The 8,085-nt window shown below is 51.4% G+C and overlaps 1 protein-coding gene across 2 annotated transcripts in view; it reads left to right on the top strand.

The window, feature by feature from the left end:
- Positions 1-1,154: 1,154 nt before the first annotated feature.
- Positions 1,155-8,085, top strand: part of ChAT (Choline acetyltransferase) — a 328,988-nt gene continuing 322,057 nt past the window's right edge. For both annotated transcript variants that reach the window (XM_071664727.1, XM_071664725.1), the window contains exon 1: positions 1,155-1,825. The gene's annotated coding sequence lies outside the window, so the exon portion shown is untranslated. The remainder of the gene's footprint in view (positions 1,826-8,085) is intronic.

Below are 8,085 nucleotides of genomic sequence, written 5' to 3'. Positions count from 1 at the left end.
GTGACGTCGGTCGTGTAGGCTGTACGTGATGTCGGTCGTGCAGGCTGTACGTGACGTCGGTCGTGTAGGCTGTACGTGACGTTGGTCGTGTAGGCTGCACGTGAAACAGGCCACGTTTCTCCGTCGTACATGACGTACGTGATATTCATCAAGCAGGCCATACGTGCAGTACGTGATGTCCGTCCGTAACACAGGCTGTGCTTGACGTCCGTCGCTACCCAGGCTCTCCCCCACGGGGTATGTGTGACGCCCTCCCTCCACGGTGTATGTGTGACGCTCTCCCCCCACGGGGTATGTGTGGCGCCCTCCCTCCACGGGGTATGTGTGACGCCCTCCCTCCACGGGGTATGTGTGACGCCCTCCCCCCACGGGGTATGTGTGACGCCCTTTCCCCACGGGGTATGTGTGACGCCCTTTCCCCACGGGGTATGTGTGACGCCCTTCCACCACGGGGTATGTGTGACGCCCTTCGCCCACGGGGTATGTGTGACGCCCTTCCCCCACGGGGTATGTGTGACGCCCTTCCCCCACGGGGTATGTGTGACGCCCCCCCCCCCCACGTACACACACACACACACACACACACACACACACACTCGACCAGCCTCACGTGCCCCGGGCTCTGGTCGACTCCCACGTCGTCAAATTTATTCTAAATGGAACTGGTGCTGCTGACGCGGTGTGGGGGCAGGACGATAACTTCCTCCCTCCCTCCCAACCTCCCACGGGGAAGGTGAGGGCGGTGGTGAACTGAGACAGTGAGTGAATGCATGAGGAGTGTGAGGGTAGACACCTCGCGTGCCTGAGGGAGAAGGGAGAGTGGGGGGGGCGGCATCCTGTGTGCCTCATCCTAACCCGCTGCGTCCTATTAATTCGCCTCACGACCTCTGCCAGAGGGTCATGGCAGAGAGAGGGGAGGGTGTCATGTCAGAGGGGGGGGTCAGGGCAGGTCATTAGATTGAGAATGTCGGGCGGCCCGTGGGTGTAAAGGGGGGGCTGGGCGGAGGGAGGAAGGGGACTGTAGCTTGCCTGTAGACCCGGTCAGGCGTCGGCTGCCTCTACAGTGTCATCCTAAACAGGAGGAATAATGGTCAGCTGAGGAGAGGGACGAGTGCCACAAGTGTAGCTTGTCGCCGGGAGCGGTGGCTCTCCCGTGGCATCAATACGTGCCGCTCTTGCTCACAACCCGGCCCCACTTGCTGTCTGGCCGCTCGCCCGATCCGGCCAATCAACGCTGCCCGGCAGTGACGTCACCGCCCGCCCGGCCAATGGCCGCGCGGCCTTCGTTCCAGCTATTCCAAAAGGTTGCCGCTGGAATCTCGGTTGCCAGCCCTCGCACGACCAGGTAATTCAGAGTCGCAGGCAGGGGCCCTGGACGCACGTAAATTCTAGGCACCAGGAAACCAGCGAGGCCTCTGCGACCTGTCGTGTAGGGCAGGAGGAGGGAGGTGGTCAGGCCGCCCAGGTAGGGAGGCTGGAGGTAAAGGCAAGCGTCGGGAGGTAGCGGGCAGCGGGTGCCACGAGAGCTGTTAAGGGGAGGTGCCAGGGAGGTGGCGCGTGGCAGCCCCGTCTTCTGCGGTGTTGGTGCCTGGTGCACGCCCGGCCCGCCTCTCCCGCCGCCTTCACCTGCTCCCTCGCCAGGCGTGCAGGGCGCCTCTACCCCAGTGCCGCGCCCTCAGTCCCAGCCTGTCCTCCGTGCCTCCGTCAGGCGCCCGCCCACTTCCTCCTCGCCAGTGTCACTAGTGCTCCCAGGAGGTGACCTACCTGCGGCAGCATACCTGCGGCACCACTGCCTGCGCCCCCCACCGCACAACCCCGCTCACAGGTACGTCCGCTCCTTGCTCGACTGGGTCCTCCCTCTAGCTCGCTACACCACCTTAACACAACCGCTCCCAGACGACACATTCCAGTCTCCCGCTGCGTAAAAGGTAAAAACAAATGGGGGGAAAAAGAGGACTTTAAAAACCCAAGGGTCAGGTAGGTTCTGTTCCCTCGAAGGCTCTCCCTTGATGGTAGACTCACCTACCAGTCCACCATACTGAGGGCCATGACCTCCTCCCTCTCCCTCCCTAAGTGACGCAGGGCCAGAAGTAATGTCCCTAAGGAATGGTACGAGTCCTGTTTCCGTTTCATATTTGCATACGGGCAGCAATCAATACACGGTGCAGGAGGTTACCTCTCTTGGCCGGTCATGCGCGCTGGACCCGGCCTCCTGCTGACCGCCAGCCAGCCCTTGGCCGCCGTTGGCCGCCCTCCTCCTGCCTGGCCCAACGAAGGACACACGAAATTTAAGGAAGACCTGCTGGGCTTCTGACGTCCCCGACCAACGTGTAACTACCAACGAACGCTCAGGACGACCGAGACTACAACGTATCTCGTGACATTGGATGCAAAGTTTGTCGCATCCAGTATCGACGTAATTACATACACACACACACACACACACACACACACACACACACACACACACACACACACACAAAGCACACCTGACGTACTTCTTATACAGCGGAACTGAGATATAAATCAATTTCTATAAAGCTATGACCATCACCACAAGTTCTTGTTGCAGTAAGTTCACAGAGGACGAGCCAATACACATCCTTCTTCTATACCACTCTGGCCAATGAGGCGAAGCCTTTCTATGATATCCCCCCCCCCCCCCCGGACCTATCAGAGTCGAGGTGGGATGTTGCGTGAGCCAATGACAAGCGTCGAGACTTCTGTTCTGCATCGATAAACATCGTCTGCTTGGCCCAGGTTGAGGGAGGGCAGGCAAGGCTAGGCAAGACGTGATGCGGGCCAAATCCTCCCTTGACGTTAACGGACGAAACTGTGACATAGAAGCTGGGGAAGGGGAGGAGGAGGTCATGCTCCTCACAATACCCATCCTCTGCCACAACCCCGTACATGTACAAGCCATCAATAACCATGAGGAAACAACCGGGACAACCAGGGGGGTAAAAATTCACTGCCGTCAACAACCCAATAGCTACCACACACACACACACACACACACAGAGTCAGTCACGAACCACACAAAACCAGTCACGCCTACCACACAAGGTCACCAGGACCGACACGCCAAATCTCAACCCACCTCCGACCACCACAACATCCCCACACCACAGCAATTCACCACAAGAAACATAGCTAGAGTCAACCGAAGACACAGCGTCTACCACCACAACCATGTTCATCAACCAAACACATAAAAGAACCACCATCAGCAGATACCCTTCCCGCAGACCCGCTCAACCACACCAGAAGAACCAGGAACATCTCGTACCAACAACCAAGCACTGAGCTACAACCACCGACCATTTACGACACCCTCATGCACAGCCAAACAACCACAAAACTACAACATCCAACCATTTATGAACCTCTCATGCACGGCCACAACCACAAAACTACAACATCCAACCATTTATGAACCTCTCATGCACGGCCACAACCACAAAACTACAACATCCAACCATTTATGAACCTCTCATGCACGGCCACAACCACAAAACTACAACATCCAACCATTTACGAACCTCTCATGCACAGCCAAACAACCACAAAACCACAACATCCAACCATATACGACACCCTCATGCACGGCCACAACCACAAAACTACAACATCCAACCATTTACGACACCCTCATGCACAGCCACAACCACAAAACCACAACATCCAACCATTTACGACACCCTCATGCACGGCCACACAACCACAAAACTACAACATCCAACCATTTACGACACCCTTATGCACGGCCACAACCACAAAACTACAACATCCAACCATTTACGAACCTCTCATGCACAGCCAAACAACCACAAATCTACAACACGCAACCATTTACGACACCCTCATGCATGGCCAAACAACCACAAAACCACGACATCCAACCATTTACGACACCCTCATGCACGGCCACAACCACAAAACCACAACATCCAACCATTTACGACACCCTCATGCACGGCCACAACCACAAAACTACAACATCCAACCATTTAAGAACCTCTCATGCACAGCCAAACAACCACAAAACCACAACAAGGACTCATTGTCAGTCACAACAAGTTATATACACCCGTCACAAACAGTCTAGCAGTCAACCACATTTACCGAGTCTCAACAACCTCCCATACAAGCACAGCCAACACCAACAACCACACAGTCAACCACAGTAACGAAATTGAACGATGATATTCGCCGGCAACACCCTCCAACAACCATACAGACAACCACAACAGCTATAACCCCTCCAGGTCACGCAAACACACATACACTGACTTTCCTACAACCACAATCGACTTACGACTGAACTGTAGCCACAACCAGACCTACAACCTCCTGCAGCGTCAACGTATGCCACAGAACGTCTACTACAACCTCCCTTGGGGGACATGACTGTGGCCATAACCACAACAACGACTCAGTGTTAGTCACAACAGTTACATACACCCACCACACCCGTGGAGGATGGTTACAACCCTTGACACAGGCCCTCAGCGTGATGTGGTTGTAAGGTGTGTGGATGACATCACTGTCTTCACAGCCAGGGCTTCAGTGATGTCACAGCTCTTATGACGTCAGCGTTGAGTCCCTAACGTCTCAACTACAGATGACGTCATGGGCATAACCAAAGTGATGTCACTGGATAACCCCAGTGACGTCACGGGAACTTGACTGACGTCATTATCCCACCGCTGGGAGAGTCAGTAACGAACACAAGTAAAAGCACAACTACAATGCTGATGATGTCATAAATGCAGCAATGATGACATCCCGGTGACGTCACTAACAGAACCATAGTGACGTCGATTGCAAAATTCTGGCAATGCCGTCACAGAACTTAGTGACGTCACTTGACACTAGTGAGACGTCACCAGTGCAACTCTGGTGACGTCAGTGGTGGAGTCTTGGATACGTCAGAAGAGTATCTTTAATGACGTCACATTCTAACTTCCGTGACGTGTCGTCATAACCACAACATCAACTACGTCACAATACCGACTACCTCACAAATCGACTACGTCATGACACCGATTGCGTCACAGCATGAAATACGTCACAAAACCGACTACGTCACAACTATGACATCCCCAGTCACAACCACGAGCCTGAGGAGATCAGCCATCCAACCATCTGACGTCACAACGAAATACATGCTGACGTCATGACCAGAAAAAATACGACGATTGACTTCGTAATATTACATTCATGTCGGTGCCATCGCCACAAAGCTCCTGACGTCACACACACACACACACACACACACACACAGACACACACACACACACACACAAACACACACACACACACACACACACAAACACACACACACACACACACACACAAACACACACACACACACACACACACACACACAGACAATCATGCTGATATCACCTATAGCACTATGATGTCATTTCCATAGCACTATGATATGATCTCTATAGCACTATGATGTCATTTCCATAGCACTATGATATGATCTCTATAGCACTATGATGTCATCTCCATAGCACTATGATATGATCTCTATAGCACTATGATGTCATCTCCATAGCACTATGATGTCATCTCCATAGCACTATGATATGATCTCTATAGCACTATGACGTCATCTGTATAGCCCTATGATGTCATCTCTATATTACTGTGATGTCGCCTCTATATAGAGCACCATGGTCTCATCTCTATAGCACCATGATGTCGCCTCTATAGCACCATGGTCTCATCTCTATAACCCTAATGACGTCACAACCGCACAACTCTCTGTCTACACACGATTCATAACCACACGAACTTGGACATTTCACAACCCCAACTACAACCCCACCTTTCTAGAGACTTACAACCCTTTAGCATCCCTGAAACATCTACTTCAGCCAAGCTCTGAGGACTTACAACCCTTGAACAACGTCACTCCCTTTAACAACCCCAACCACAACAACCCCTTCTGAAGACCTACAGATGTATAACATCTCCGTAAACAACTGTTGGCTCCGCCCGGTAGACATGACAACAGACGTACATACACACACAAAAAAAAAACGGCCCAGATCTTCGTGAAACAGATCATCCAACGCCTGTCTTACTCACCGTTTACTTCAGTCCTACGTGAAATGACTTTCATAGAAAAAGGAAAAAAAAAGAAAAATTAGAAGAAGAAGAAGAAGAAGAAGATCCACGCGTAGAAAACGGGGTGAGAGAGAGAGAGAGAGAGAGAGAGAGAGAGAGAGAGAGAGAGAGAGAGAGAGAGAGAGAGAGAGAGAGAGAAGAGAGGGGGGATCCAGCAGAAGCAGAAGCAGGAAGTGAGAGAGTCCCAAACGAAGAGCAGGATGGAGGAAGAGAGAAAGGGAGAGAGAGAGAGAGAGAGAGAGAGAGAGAGAGAGAGAGAGAGAGAGAGAGAGAGAGAGAGAGAGAGAGAGACGCGACTTAAAGTGGATAGGGAGAGAGGCGTATAAGGGAGAGAGCCCTCACCTCACACTCACAACCACCCACCTACCTACCTACCTACCTCTCCTGACCTTATACTTACTGCTCTCTCCCTCCCTTCCTGCCTTCCTCCCTACCTTATACTCATTTCCCTACCTACCTCATACCCACGGCTACCCATCTACCTGCCTCATACTCACAGCTACCCATCTACCTGCCTCACACCCACTGCTACCCATCTACCTGCCTCATACTCACAGCCACCCACCCGCCCATCTGCCTCATACTCACAGCTACCTACATCCTTTCCTCACCCAACCTCACACTCATCTACCCACCTGCCTCTACTTACCTCACACTCATCTACCCACCTTCCTCTCCCGACCTCATACGCATCTACCTCCCTGCTTCTCTCTACCTCACACTCATTAACCTCCCTGCCTCTCTTTACTTCACCCTCATCTACCCACCTTCCTTTCCGTACCTCACACTCGTCTACCCACCTGCCTCTACTTACCTTACACTCATCTACCCACCTTCCTTTCCCTACCTCACACTCGTCTACCCACATGCTTCTCCCTCCCTCACACTCGTCTACCTCCCTGCCTCTCCCTCCCTCACACTCGTCTACCTCCCTGCCTCTCCCTACCTCACAGTCATCTACCTACATGCTTCTCCCACCCTCACACTCGTCTACCTCCCTGCCTCTCCCTACCTCACACTCATCTACCTCCCTCCCTCTCCCTCCCTCACACTCGTCTACCTCCCTCCCTCTCCCTACCTCACACTCATCTACCTCCCTGCCTCCTTGCTCACTACAGTTACTGGGTTGATCCACCGAGCCGCCTCGACCTACACGATAATTCCAGATCCACCTCTGATAATTCTAGGTTCATCTCCGATAATTCTACAACGTTTTCACCCTGATCATCCTACGTCCAGCCTTGATAATTCTAGGTCCGATTCTAGGTTCGCCCTGATTGTAGGTACCATCCTGATAATTCTAGGGTCATCCTCGATAATTCCTCCAAGTTCAGACTTGATAATTCTAGGTTCAGCCTTGATAATTTCAAGCCTAAACTTGATAATTATGGTTCAGCCTTGATAATTCGAATCCAAACTTGATAATTATATGTTCAGCCTTGATAATTCCAAGTCCATACTTGATAATTCTAGGTTCAGCCTTGATAATCGTGGGTTAAGATCAATAACATTTCTCTCTCCCTGATTACCTTTCAAACTGCCACATAATCCTAGGATCTATGTGATAATTTATCTCCTCCTTCACTTAGTCTGTATCTTTCCTGGATTATCGTGGGTTCCATCTCATCAGTGCGATAATCTCCATCATTTGAGTAATTATTGTTCTATTTTGGGGGTTTTGAAATTGAGGCTGAACTCTGCGATAATTTCAAGTGTTACTTAATCCATCTTTTTGTGTTCTTTCCGATAATTCCCAGCTCTCACTGATAATTCTGAGTTGTTCCATTGCTAAGCTTAATTATTCTGGCCGTTTGGAATTATATAGCGTAATAATAGAATGATTATTCAGGGTTCCTCATAATGACTGTGGGTTTCGTATGATAATTCTGATTTCTATCTCATAATTCCGGGCCACAACTGATGATAACTCTATAATCG

Source organism: Panulirus ornatus, chromosome 9 (assembly GCF_036320965.1).
Source record: "Panulirus ornatus isolate Po-2019 chromosome 9, ASM3632096v1, whole genome shotgun sequence".
In the NCBI taxonomy this organism is placed as follows: Eukaryota; Metazoa; Arthropoda; class Malacostraca; order Decapoda; family Palinuridae; genus Panulirus; species Panulirus ornatus.
The sequence above is the reverse complement of the archived record's forward strand: the minus strand, read 5'-3'. Positions and strand labels throughout refer to the sequence as shown.